The sequence below is a fragment of the Canis aureus genome, chromosome 2, assembly GCF_053574225.1.
Source record: "Canis aureus isolate CA01 chromosome 2, VMU_Caureus_v.1.0, whole genome shotgun sequence".
NCBI classification, from domain to species: Eukaryota; Metazoa; Chordata; class Mammalia; order Carnivora; family Canidae; genus Canis; species Canis aureus.
The window spans coordinates 54,310,127-54,324,596 of record NC_135612.1 but is presented as its reverse complement, the minus strand read 5'-3'; the positions used below and the strand labels follow the sequence as shown (position 1 = coordinate 54,324,596).

The window sequence follows — 14,470 nt, the reverse complement described above, 5'->3', positions numbered from 1 at the left end:
AATATCTTCTCCCATTCTGTAGGTTGTCCTTTAGTTTTGTTGACTGTTTCTTTTGCTGTGCAGAAGCTTTTTATCTTGATGAAGTCCCAATAATTCATTTTTGCTTTTGTTTCCCTTGCCTTCATAGATGTATCCTGCAAGAAGTTACTGTGGCCAAGTTCAAAAGGGTGCTGCCTGTGTTCTTCTCTAGGATTTTGATGGATTCTTGTCTCACTTTAGATCTTTCATCCATTTTGAGTTTATCTTTGTGTATGGTGTAAGAGAATGGTCTAGTTTCATTCTTCTGCATGTGGCTGTCCAATTTTCCTAGCACCATTTATTTATTTATTCATGAGAGAGACAGAGAGAGAGGCAGAGACAGGCAGAGGGAGAAGCAGGCTCTCTGTGGGGAGCCTGATGCAGGACTCGATCCCAGGACCCTGGGATCATGCCCTGAGCTGAACTCAGATGCTCAACCACTGAGCCACCCAGGCGCTCTGCCTTGATTTCTTTCCTAACAACTTTGAGAGGTAATTCACATAGTGTAAAATTCACCCATTTCGAGAACAACTCAGTGGCTCTTACTATGTTCATAGACTTGTGCAGCCATTGTCACGACTGATTTCAAAACATTTTCCTCAACCCAAAGACAACCTCCACACCCTTCACCATCATCCCCCAATCTGATCACCACCTCACTCCCAGGCAATCACAAGCTACTTTGTTTATACAGCTTTGCTTATTCTGGACATTTCATATAAATAGAATCATATCATATCATATGTGGTTCTTATGACTGGTTTCTTTGCCTTAGTGTAATATTTCAAGGTTCTCATTATTGTAGCATGAAACAGTACTATATTCCTTTGTATGACCAAATATTTCCTCACAGGGATACCTATGTTTTATTTTTCCATTCATCAGTGGATGGACATTTGGGTTGTTTTGCTTTTTGGGTATTATGAATACTGCCTCTGTGAACATTCAGGTACAAGTATTTGTTTGAATCCATGTTTTCTGTTCTTTTGAGTATATATCTAGGAGTGAAATTGCTGGTTTCTCTGTGTTTAATCTTCTGAAATACTGCCAGACTTTTCCAACACAGCTGCACCATTTTATGCTCTCACAACAGTGTATGAGGGTTCCAATTTCTCTGCATCCTCAGCACTTATCCGTTGCTTTTGTTATAGTCAGTTTTAAAAGTAACAACTTTACTGAGATGTAATTCACAAATCACAAAATTCATCCTTTTAAAGTATATAATTCAATCTCAATTTTTGAAGGATAGTTTTGCTGGGAAAAGAGTTCTAGGTTATTTTCTGTCAGCACATGGAAAGTGATTTTCATTTTTGCTGAAGAGAAATCAATTTTCTGTTCAAATGTTGCACAATGATGTATTTTGGTATGGATTTCTTTTTATCTATCCTGCTCAGAATTTGTTTGGTTTCTTGAATCTGAAGATTCATGTCTTTGATTCTGGAGGAAACATCTGAGCTGTTATCTTTTTAAGTATAAATTCTGCCTCAGTTTCTCCTCTTTCTGGAACGAGATTTCTGTTAGAATCACTATATCTTCTGTGTCTTTTAACTTCTCTTATTTTCCACCTGTTTTCTTTATCTCTCTGTGTATGCATTTGTTATGTCAGAAACCATGAAGGATCTTAGATTTTGTCCTGTTTTTAAACTAGTAAGTTACCTTGTCATAGTTTTTTATACACACATATATACACATTTATATATGTACTGACAAGACCCAAGACCCCTGGATCAGAGATATAGACAATTTATTACAGCAAAAACAGCCAGCAATATCTTATATCAGTTTCTTGTGCCCTGATTCCCACAGGGTGAGGCAATAAGGACTAGGTGATACCTGTACGTACATGCAGTTTAGTGCATCACAGAAAAGGAACTCCAAAACCCAGAGACTCTGAGCACTGAATTGCTGACACATATGCACATCCTTCCTTCCAGAGAGATTACTTGTTACCTTAGGATGTAGGCAGGTCTACCCTGGGGTGAGATGGGGAGGGTGTCTTAAGGTTTATTACCCTGAAATATAAGGAAATATCTCAAGGGAGAGAAAGGAGAGGGCTTTGTCTTTACTACTGTGGGATGTCTCTCGGGAGGTCTGACTCCAGATCTCTCTGGAGGGACATGCTATCTCTAGCTGCCAAAGACTTAACATGTCCTTTGCTCAAAAGGCTTGGACCAGGTAAGAAGGTGAGAAATCCCTGGAGACGGATCTTGGACACTTTTTTCTGATTTTCCCTCCCATTTACTAATATCTCTTTAGTTGTGCGTAATGTATTGGTAAATCCATTCATTGAATTCTTAGTTTTGGTTATTGTATTTTTCATTTTTAGAAGTCCTTTTGGCAAGATCATACTGCAGTTATTTCCAAGCTTGTCTTTGATTTTTCTAAACATAAGTTTAGTTGCCTTACACTTTTATGCCTGTTCGACCATTTCTATTACTGCAAGGTCTCATTCCTGGTGCCTTGTTTCCTTGTGTGCTTGGCTATATTTGTCTGTGTTTGCTATACATTGTCTTGAAAAATTATTTATGGAAATTATTTAAGCCCTAAGATATATATTTCTCCAGAGACATTTTTGCATTTGCTTCTGCCAGGTACTTTGGAGCTAGGATCACTTCAATCTAAATTAATGACTTGAAGTTTTAAGAAATTATTCAGGTGTACAAATTGATTTGAAAATATTCTTGGGGGATCCCTGGGTGGTGCAGCGGTTTGGAGCCTGCCTTTGGCCCAGGGCGCGATCCTGGAGACCCGGGATCAAATCCCACATCGGGCTCCCGGTGCATGGAGCCTGCTTCTCCCTCTGCCTGTGTCTCTGCCCCTCTCTCTCTCTGTGTGTGTGTGTGTGACTGTCATAAATAAATAAATAAATAAGAAAATATTCTTGGGCTTGTGATCTCAGGATCTTTCCCACATAGCCCCTCTCAATTGGTAACTTCTATTCACTTACAAACACCAGCAATAGAAGTGGGATTTAAGGGACTCCTGGGTGGCTCAGCGGTTGAGCACCTGCCCTTGGCTCAGGGCGTGAACCTCGGTCTCAGGATCAAGTCCCACACCGGGCTCCCTGCCTGGAGCCTGCTTCTCCCTCTGCCTATGTGTCTGCCTCTTTCTCTCTCTGTGTCTTTCATGAATAAAAAAAAAAAAAAAAAAAAAAAAAGAAGTGGGATTTAATATTAGTTTACCTTTTCCCAAACGATAAGGCCGTTGGGGTTGCCGATTTTATAGGGGGACTTTCCCCCCTGGTTAGGCCTAACTTTCATTCTGTCTTTTCCCTCCAAGGCTATCAAAATTGATACCCAGATTCTCAGGATTTAGACATCTGTCTTAGGACAAAAGCAGTTTCAGTGCTCTCCTTAACTCTCTAGTTGTCCACTTTGATTTAGGTTTTGGCCTGTTAGGGGCACCTGAGTGGCTCAGCGAGCGGTTGAGCATCTGCCTTCAGCTCAGGACATGATCCTGGATCCAGGAATAGAGTCCCGCTTCGGGCTCCCCGCAAGGAGCCTGCTTCTTTTGTCTATGTTTCTGCCTCTCTCTGTGTGTCTCTCATGAAAAATAAAATCTTTAAAAGAAAGTTTTAATTTTTTTTTACTTCTAATCAGGGATTTGATGTATTTAATAATTATTTTTTTACTCAACAATAATCTAGAGTAACTATCAACAAATCTTTTCTAAAAAAAGCCAGATAGTAAACATTTTAGGCTTTGCAGACCAGATAGTCTCTGCCATAACTACGCAACTATGGTGTTAAAGCAGCTAGCTATAGGTAGTATGTGAACAAATAAGCATAGTTGTGTTTCAGGAAAACATTGCTTACAAAACCTGGCTGCAGGCCAGATTTGGCCTGTGTGTCTGTAGTTTGCCAGCTCCTGATCTAGAGTATATTGCTTACTGAACATCCCAGTAACACTTGTTAAATACTGATTATTTTCCCTATTTTGTTATGTTTTTCTCATCACACATTAAACATTACGTTTTAGAGACCAGGTTTTTCTTTTTTAAAGATGAGTACCATGCCTTTTAAATTACTGTCACATTTAACATAATTGTATTTCTAATGCTGGTTCCAGCCCCAATATTGTGCTTTTGACAAAAGAACTTTAGAAGCATTTTTGTTGAGTTTTGTAAAGTATTCTTGTGGTGTTTTAATTGGAATTTTGTTAAACTCTTGAATTAATTTATGAAAGACTGCTATCTTAATGACATTTAAAGCTTTCATTGAAGAATATGAAATATTTGTCTCTTTTTCCAATTTTTCTTTATTTCTCCTAGTAATATTTGGTCATTTTCTTTATATCATGAAGATGTATATCTTTTGTTAGGTTAATTGGTAGTTTAATACTTTTCATTGCTATTGTTAACTGAATGCTTTTTAAAATTTGGATTTTCTAGTTAGTTATTACCACTACACACGAATACACTTGCCTTCTGTGGATTTATATTTATCTTTTATTTAACCACTTTGCTGAAGTTTTAATTATCTATTGTTATGACTGATTTTCTTTGGATTGTGTTGGTATATAATCATATTGTCTACATGTAATGATATTCTCATCTCTTCTAGTATTTTCCTTTTTGAATATTTTCACATTGGCAAATATGTGAAAATGTGAGAGTGAAAATAAGAGAACACCCTTGTTTTTTGGCCCTATTTTTAATGGATTCATCCCTACTGTAAAATATATTACAATGAGTCTTGGTTTCAATTTCTTTTTTTTTTTTCTTTTTTTTTTTTTTTTGTTTCAATTTCTAATTCTGTGTTTCAGTCTACCTATTAGAAATGATTTGAGTTTTATCAGCTGGCTTTTCAAAAATACATTGATAGTACATAGTATATTATTCTATATATATGAATGAAGTTCAAGAATAGGCAAAACTAATCACTGGTGATAGAGTCAAGTAGTGGTTACATCTAGGGTATATTAACTGGGAAAGAAAACAAGAAAGCATACTGAGGTGTTACCGATATTCTATATTATAATTGAATGTTATTTATTTAATTGAATATATAAGTAAAACTGTATTGAGAGGTACATTTAAGATCAATGCACTTTACTCCATGTATGTTTTACCCCAATAGAAATATATTTTTAGAATCTATGGATCTGATCATACTATTATTAAGTAAACTGTTAAGATGACGTGTTAATGGTTTTACTTAATATTAAACAGCTTTATATTTCTGGCATAAGCCGTAGTTGATCACAGTTATTCTTTTGAGTGGCACCTGGGTGGTACAGTTGGTTAAGCACTTGACTCTTGGTTTCAGTTCAGGCTGTGATCTCAGAGCTGAGTCTGTTTGAGTTTCCCTCTCCCTCTCTCTCTGCCCCTTACCTCCCACCCCATGCATGTGTGCTCTCTCTCATTCTCACTTTCTCTCTCCCTCAGATAAATAAATAAGTAAATAAGTCTTTCAAATAAATAAAGTCCTTTGAACCATCCTTTCTATATTCTTTAAAATTGTTTTTTATTCTTTAATTTAATAAGTGTTAATAAAGCGCTAGGTATTTAGAGATGCTGTGGGTCATAAAACCAATAGTGGCCCAATCTGCATAGTACTCAAAATCTAGTAGAAGAAATAACCAATCAAGTAATTACAAAAGTGAATGTAGAGTTACAACTGTGATAAGAGCTGCAATTAAGAGGTATTTATTATCATAAAAATGTATTATAGAGGAATTATTCTTTATCAAACACAGATATCTATATACTTGTTGTCTCCCAGATAACATTCTAAACACTTCACAAATACTGATTTGCTCAAATTCACGGAACAACCACTTGAGGTTGGGGGGCATTGTATAGATGAGTAATCTGAGGGACAGAGAGGTTAAATGGCAGTGTCCAAGGGCACTTAATAAATGGCAGAGCCAGGATACAAACCCATGTACTTTGGCTCAGAACCCATGCTTTTAACCTCCTCCCTAAATACGGGTTTTCCTTAAGGAAGTAATGATTCAGATGACATACTGAAGGATGAGTAGGAGCAAACTTGTGTCAAGAGGGTCTGATAGAAGGCTCCTGTTTCAAAAAGGAGCATGTAGTCAACTATGTCATATATTAAGAGGTCAGAAAAGAGAAGGGTCAAAAAGGCTATTGGATTAAGTAATATAGAGATCGTTAGTGGCCCTAGTAAGGGTTTTAGCTTTGTGGTCAGGTAGAAGCCAGATTTATATGAGGAAAAGATGATTGAGGGTTGGGAAATGGAGAGTGAAGGTAAGTCTTTCAAGAAGTTTGGCTGTAGGGGCACCTGGGTGGCTCAGTCGTGTAAGTGTCTGACTCTTCAGCTCAGGTCATGATCTCAGAGTCGTGGGATGGAGTCCCACATTGGGCTTTACACCTGGTGCAGAGTCTGCTTGTCCCTCTCCCTCTGCTCCTCCTTTGTGTGTGTGTGTGTGTGTGTGTGTGTGTGTGTGTACTCTCTCTCAAATAAATAAAATCTTTTTTAAAAGGAGCGCTTGGGTGGCTCAGTTGGTTAAGCAACTGCCTTCGGCTCAAGTCATGATTCAGGGTCCTGGGATCGAGCCCCAAGTTGGGCTCCCTGCTCAGCGAGGAGTCTGCTTCTCCCTCTCTCTGTCCCTTTGCCCCTCTTCCCCTGCTTGTGCACGTGCTCACTCGCTCTCTTTGATAAAATTAAAAAAAAAAAAAAAGGTTGGCTCTACAGGGAAGGAGATATGGAGTCATATAGGTGTTATGTTTTGGGGTTTTCTTTCCTCAAAGGGAGAGGCTTTCACATGTTTAAAATCTAAAGGGATGCCAGTCAAGAAGAATGGACTAATTATACAAGAAAGAGAAAGATTAGTAATAAATAGAGTAAGGTTTTTGGAAAGGTGAAGGATGTGTAGGGGATCTAAAGATTCAGGTGGAGAACTTTGTCAGAGGGTAGCCCGGCTCCACATAAAGAGGGGGCTTGCAATTTGGCAGAAAAGTGGGGGTTTCCTGTGGTGGTTTCCATGTTCTCTGTAATATAGAAAGGAAGTCATCTGTTTGGAGAGAAGAGTAGAAGTTTGAGGAAGTAAAATGAGAGTAAATTGACCAGAGAAATGTACTTTTTCTTGGCAGAGCTGCAGGCCCATTTGAGGTTGGTGAGCATCAACTTAAGTTTCTTTGTACTTATGATATTTTAGAGTCAGGACCATGCTTGTTTTGGACAATGAATTTGTACAATGAATTTGGTGCTTTTTAGAGAAACTTTTTATAGTTCTTTCCATTTTAACTGTTCATTTTGGCTTCCTATTTCTCATATCAATATTGAGTACTTACATTTTTTTAAAACGTCTATTTAATTTAGATTTTTCAAATCAACCATCATGCTTTGATGTTAGTGTTTATATGTTTCTCGTTATGTTTTATTTTTTTTTATAGTTTACTTTTCTTATTTTTTTATTTTTAATTTATGATAGTCACAGAGAGAGAGAGAGAGAGGCGGAGACACAGGCAGAGGGAGAAGCAGGCACCATGCACCGGGAGCCCGACGTGGGACTCGATCCCGGGTCTCCAGGATCGCGCCCTGGGCCAAAGGCAGGCGCTAAACCGCTGCGCCACCCAGGGATCCCTGTTTGTCTCTTCATTGTGCTCTAGAAACACCTCTTGGTGTTATCAGTTCCCCTATTTTTTCCTTATTGACTTTTATGCCCTTAATTCTTTTTAATTGTTATTCTGTACTTTTTCTAAGATTATACACATGTGTAATTACTTCATTATTTTCCTCTCCTTCAGCTATATTCAAATAAAACAGGTTGTTACCAAAGGCTGTGGTGGGCTCCTGGTGGGACTCAGAACCCCTTGAAACTTATTACAAAATTGTGTTCATTTTTCAGACAGAGGGTCCATTATTTTCATAAGATTGTTAACAGAATCTATGACCTAAAATGCTAAGAACTACTGCCAACTAAGTGTTCAATATATAGTGTTTTAATTATCACTCTTTAAAAATAGTATCATTTTATAATATTGAGATTTTTTTATCAGTTCCAGTTTTATTTAGACCATAATTTAAACTTTCTAAATTTTGTTTTTATTTTCCCTATTAATTTGTTTTTAACTTGTGCCTCCAACTTGAAACTATGTAGTCTCTACTTTTTAGTATATATTATTTCTTTGACAATTTTTTTTTTATTGCTCATCAACATTTTGGGATTATATTCTCTACTTCTCATTTTATTCCTTCCAAATACCTGCTTAGTTCTGAAATCATAGAAAGCTAATTTTAGAAGGAAACACAGAAATTCTCCAACCCAACCTCCTTACTTTACAAATGAGGGTGCTAGAGAGAGTAAATGAATTCCTCCAAGGTACACCATGAATTTGTGGTAGGATTAACCAAAGAAGCTGGGTTCTTTAATACAGTTCTCATTCCCACTGGTCTTTGCATTTTGTACTAAATTGATGCTGTGATCTCCTTACAGTTCTGTTTCTTTCCATTATCTCTCCTTGCATTTTTAACAGTTTTAGCTTTATTCATTTTTTTGCTGTGGTATTTGGGTCATAGAGATTAAGTATAGTTTGGACTTTTTTTATCATTCTGCAATGACTTTTTATTTATTCCCTTTGCCTTGGGCTCTTTGATATAATATGTAGGTTCTTTCTTTTTTTAGCTCTTAGCAGCTGTTTTAATTTTACTTATTAAATATAACTGGAAGTTAAAAGTCTAAAAGTTGGAGTATTTATTTATTTATTAAGATTTTATTTATTCATTCATGAGAGACACAGAGAGAGAGAGGCAGAACACAGGCAGAGGGAGAAGCAGGCTCCATGCAGGGAGTCCGACGTGGGACTTGATCCCAGGACTCCAGGATCACGCCCTGGGCTTGAAGGCGGCGCTAAACCGCTGAGCCACCAGGGCTGCCTGGAGAATTACTTTACATTTTTACCATGAATTTTAAAAAGAAAGATAATTAAAACCTACATAATAAAAATAGTGGTATGGAAGAACTGTGGGCAAATGGATTTGGTAACCACCTGATAACCCTATAATTAATAAATTTCCCTTTCTTATGAGATACAGTGGGATTACACATTTTGACAGCTTTGCTTTTCATAGTTAAATCACACAGAGATATGCCTCTTCCCAGAAGATAAACTATGCATGACAGTAAATGAAGAAAATAACATTTATGAAATCCTAGTCAGAAGTCTCTCTTCATTTAGAAATTGTGTTTGCATAATGTTTGATTAGAGGAGAAAGTGTTGCTTGTCTCTGGTGCCCTGTCAAGGTGAAGTTGAGGTTTATAGGTTAAAATTTGCCCTCACTTTTGCCGCAGGAAAGGTAGCTCCTCCCTTTGAACAGTAACCAAGTGAAGCTCACCCCTGAAACCTCTACTTCCAGCAGAAAACTGAAAACAGTACAAGACATACTTGAATGTTAGTTGGCAGTGAATTTCTTTCTTTCTTTCTTTCTTTCTTTCTTTCTTTCTTTCTTTCTTTCTTTCTTTCTTTCTTTCTTTCTTTCTTTCTTTTTTTAATTTATGATAGTCACACAGAGAGAGAGAGGGGCAGAGACACAGGCAGAGGGAGAAGCAGGCTTCATGCACCGGGAGCCCGACGTGGGATTCGATCCCAGGTCTCCAGGATCGTGCCCTGGGCTAAAGGCAGGCGCTAAACCACTGCGCCACCCAGGGATCCCGGCAGTGAATTTCTTAAGAGTAGTCTTTTTGGCTAGTCTGTCCTCATGTCCTAAAGTAGCCATCTTACGACAACAAAAAGAATAAAAGAAAGACTTGACCTAGAGAGAAGGTAGTGCTACTGATTTTGATAGATCCCAAAATAGTAACTTTAGTCACATTTATTTGAAAGAAAAGGAATTCTGCGTTAAAAAAGAGAGAAAACTTTGCTTTTTCTGCCCTTTGTTTTCCTGCAGTCTTTTTTTAACCTTAACTTTTGTTGTAATAATTCTGCATTTCATAGCAACAGTCTTTTTCCCACCAGTGTTTTCAGAACATGTCTAATAGACCTGGTTAACTCAGATGAGCCATTCCTTCCACTAACTTTTTAAATTTTTGTTTATTTTTAAACACTGAAAGAAGTTAACAGGTTATTACAATGTATTTTATTTAACAATCTAAAAGTTCCCAGTCGTCAGCAGTTCTGGTACAATTTCAGGTATATTTGGCATATTCCATGGAGCTGTTAGTATAGCAAACCTTGTAGGTAAAATACATAAGTCTTGTTTGTTTGTTTGTTTGTTTGTTTGTTTGTTTGTTTTAAGTGAGAAGGCTGGTAGGGGCAGAGGAGGAGAGAGAATCCCAAGCAGGCTCCACACCCAGTGGGGAGCCCCATGCCAGGTGATCTCATAACCCAAGATCATGACCTGCATGGAAATCAAGTCAGATGCCTAAATGACTGAGCCACCCAGGCGCCCCTACACGTACTTTTGATAGCATACATGAAGGGATCTCTCTGAAATTGACCTCAGTAGTCTTGTTCTCAGCAGACTGATTCAGGCTGCACAATGTGGCTTATATTGTTCCAGATGTTAGTATATGTTCTCTTTCCACAATAAGTTCATGACCATCGAAAGACATCAATTTGACATCCATGGTGTCAGGGCCTTCACAGCCATTATAGGTTTTCTCTTCTCCACCTCTCATATTCTTAGGAAATTCTGCTTCACTTTCACAGGACCTTTAGTAGTTTCCTGATGTGGGAGGGACGTAGAGTCTTCAAGCCACCTGCTTGTGTCTACCTAAATTTATGTTTTTAAAGTCAGTGTTACTATTTGAACATTTTTTTAAAGATTTATTTATTTATTTTAGAAAGTGTGCACACATGCATGTGCAAGCTGGGGGAGAGGCAGAGAGGGAAAGAAGATTCTGCTGAGCTTGGAGCCCCATCTGTGAACATTTCTTAACAGACAGTTTTGGAGATAAGGCTTGAATCTTAAAATGTTAAAACTCCAGGGACACCTGGGTGGTGCAGATGAGCATCTGACTCTTGGTTTGGACTCAGGTCATGATTTTAGGGTTGTGAGATTGAGCCCCCTATCATGTTCCACATCAGCATGAAGGCTGCCTGAGATTCTCTCCCTCTTTTCCCTGCCCCCTTTTGCACACAAGCGTGCTCTCTCTCAAATAAATAAATCTTTAAAAAACAAACAAACAAACAAAAAACTCCAAAAAGATTACTCTTTGGAGAATGAACAAAAGTTGCTTGGATCTTTTATGCTGAGGATCTTATTAACAGCTATATCCCTCAAGTAGTTGGAAGTAATTCTATTTATTATTACAAATGTGATACTTTTCTTGCTTTGCTACATGTAGGACTTTATCTTTTTTTTTTTTTCCTTTTAGGGGTTCCTGGCTGGCTCAATCCGTGGAGCATGTGACTCTTGATCTTGGGGTTGTGAGTTCAAGCCCCATGTTGAGTGCAGAGATTACTTAACTATTTTTTTTCCTTTTCATGTCCTTAGACTACTTCTTAGTATCACAGCCTGCTTGTTAAATAAAAATCCTCAGTTTCTGGCCTAAACCATTTTTCTTTATTCAAGATACTGTTCAGATAGGACCCCTTTAGTCGTTTATTCTTTGCCATTGTTTTTTTTTTTTAATTTACAAAAACTTGAAGTCTCGTTTACTGGGTATATGTTTTGAATTCCAGCTCTGGATTGTTGTTATTCTCTCATTCCTCTTTTCACTGATTTATTTACTCTTATTTATTCTGTGCTTGGATGTCGTTTTGTGGTTCATTTTGTTTCATTCAGCAAATTTTTTATAACTATTGAATCAGTATTTTGCTTATCACAATGGCTTAAGAATGACTTACCCCTCTTGTAAGTGAGAGAAAATTGTTAATCATTTACCGAAGTATTCTTGTGGGGCAGCCCCGGTGGCTCAGCGGTTTAGTGTTGCCTTTGGCCCAGGGTGGGATCCTGGAGATCCAGGATCAAATGCCATGTCTGGCTCCCTGCATGGAGCCTGCTTCTCCCTCTGCCTGTGTCTCTGCCTCTCTCTCTCTCTGTCTCTCATGCATAAATAAATACAATCTTTAAAAAAAAAAAGTATTCTTATGATTCCACTGGTGAGTCTAATTCAGAAGTTTATTTTACTTAAAGTTTTCTGGGCTCGTTGCTCTGTTCCTATTCTTTGGTATTGTGAAACTTTTCACTGATCTCTATTTTCAGTTAATTTTCCTCCATTAATTTTATATCATAGATTTTTGCTGTTAGTGAACAATTTTTTGTGTGTCAAACAATTTAATGTTCTAATGGAATAGGTACAAGGGAGACACTTTTTGCTTCTCAGCACTCACCAACTTCTTAAAGGCGATCCCACTGAAGGATATTGAGTAGAAAATTTGTGTGCTTGCTACCAGGCTCTGGACTGTGTCTCTGACTAGAGGATGGTACCCTCTGGGAATAACCAAAGAGTCATGTAGCTTAAAAGTAGGGAAAGTGCCCCAGGGTTAAGGCTGACTGCATGCTAACTATGAATCCATAATGTGTCACTACAGTTATGAAATATTTAATCAAACATTTGTCCTATTGAGGTGGTTAAATACATATCATCATGTTTTGGAGTGATGTTGGAAATCTCAGAGTACCATGGCTGATTTTGATCCAAAAATAAATAAGACATGGAAAATTCATAGAAGGATGAGATAAAAACTATAAAATCTTAGAAGGAATGTGGGGAAAAATTAAGTAATGATGCCGTGGACCATTTTGTTCTGCTCAATGTCTTAAGGTTGAAGATCTTGTGCCTCCACCTCTGTGTCAGCAGCTGAGGTTGAAATTCTGAGAGGCAGCAGTGTGACTTCACTCTTTCTCATTTATACTGTGAAGAATTTCCACGCTGGACAGATCTTGGAGAGAGCATATTTCAACAAAAGACCAGTCTTTTTTAGAGAGGTGCCTGGGTGGCTCAACTGGTTGAGTTTCTGCCTTTGGGTTGGGTCATGATCCTGGGGTCCTGGGATCGAACCCTATGTCGGGCTCCCTGCTCAGTGGGGAGTCTGCTTCTCTCTCTCTTTCTCTCTCTCTCTCTCTCTCTCTCTGCCTCTGCCCCTCTCCTGCTTGTGTGAGCGCTCACTCTCTATCAAATAAATAAATAAAATCTTTATTTGTTAAAAAAAAAAAAAAAAAAGAGGGACAACTGGGTGCCTCAGTGGTTGAGGGTCTACCTTTGGCTCAGGTCATGATCCTAGGGTCCTGGGATCAAGTCCCGCAGGGATCCTACTTCTCCCTCTCTCTGCCTATGTCTCTCTCTCTCTGTGTCTCTCATGAATAAATTTTAAAAATTCTAAAAAAAAAAATCCTTTTAAACTGGATATAAAATGGGGAAGTGCTAGAGTTCCTGGCTGGCTCAGTCAGAGGAGCCTGCGACTCTTGATCTTGGAGCTGTGAGTTCAAGCCCCTTGTTAGGACAAAATGGGAATGTGCCTTTGGACACACAGAAACTGGCCTTAACATATTGTCCATGTAAAAAAAATTAGGACTCTTTGGGGGAAATGGCTAATTCTAATTCTGGGGCAGAAAATGCACAATATTAGCCTGGAATATGTATTCATTCCAGATAGTGAGGGAGCTCACAAAGACTAGGTTATGTCAGAAGGACTAAGGAGATTCCCACTAGCCACACATGAAACAATTGGAGAATCAATAAGGATGAATGATAATTATTGGACTGAAATATGCCTAATACATTTAAGTGATGAGTTTATAATCTGAAAAAAAAATTAACCATTGGGGGTTGTTAGAAAATCAAGTCATTGTTTTGAAAATTAATAAAGGAAAGAATCTAACATCCTGACTTTCCTGTGTGAACTGTATTATACTAGGTAACAAACTAGGTCAGAAGAGACTTCTGTTGATAGAAATATACTAGGTAATGAATAAAGAAGGGACAACAGAATTAAAATACATCATTTGAGGAGGTCAACTTCCAGAATGGTAAAGTGAGGACAGTGGGATGTGAGTACAGATGAAACAACATTGGATGTGAGTTGACAATTGTTGACTCTGGGTGACGGGTATGTAGGAGTTCATTACAACCCTTCAGTCTATTTTTTAATTTTATTTATTATTCATGAAAGACAGAGAGAGAGAGAGGCAGAGACAGAGGCAGAGGGAGAAGCAGGTTCCATGCAGGGAGCCTGATGCAGGGCTCAATCTCGGACCCGGGGATCACACCCCGAGCCAAAGACAGAGACACTCAATCACTGAGCCACCCAGGTGTCCCCCTTCCTGTCTATTTTTTAATCATTATTTTGATAACATCTTTACTAAGATATAATTCACATTATCGATATGAATTATTCAATGCTATTAATTAATTAGCTATTTTACCTGAAGCATACTAAAGGGGAAGAAGAGGCAGAAATCATTCCTTCTGGAGAATGTGGAAGAAAATTTGTATCATAATCATCTTCATCAAGCTCAACAAATGGAAAATTTTCAATTGAATATAATTGCATTTCTTCCAAGTTCTTCTTTTCACTACTATCTAAAGTGAAATGGTGC

General features: G+C 38.0%; 1 protein-coding gene across 4 annotated transcripts in view; it reads left to right on the top strand.

Moving 5' to 3' along the window:
* The window catches only part of BLM (BLM RecQ like helicase), a 100,361-nt gene that overhangs the window by 18,371 nt on the left and 67,520 nt on the right, over window positions 1-14,470 (top strand). The window contains exon 1 of one of the 4 annotated variants that reach the window (XM_077872363.1): window positions 11,330-11,355. The exons of the other annotated variants lie outside the window; for them this stretch is intronic. The gene's annotated coding sequence lies outside the window, so the exon portion shown is untranslated. Of the gene's footprint in view, window positions 1-11,329; window positions 11,356-14,470 lie in introns of those variants that run through there. 4 annotated transcript variants of the gene reach the window in all.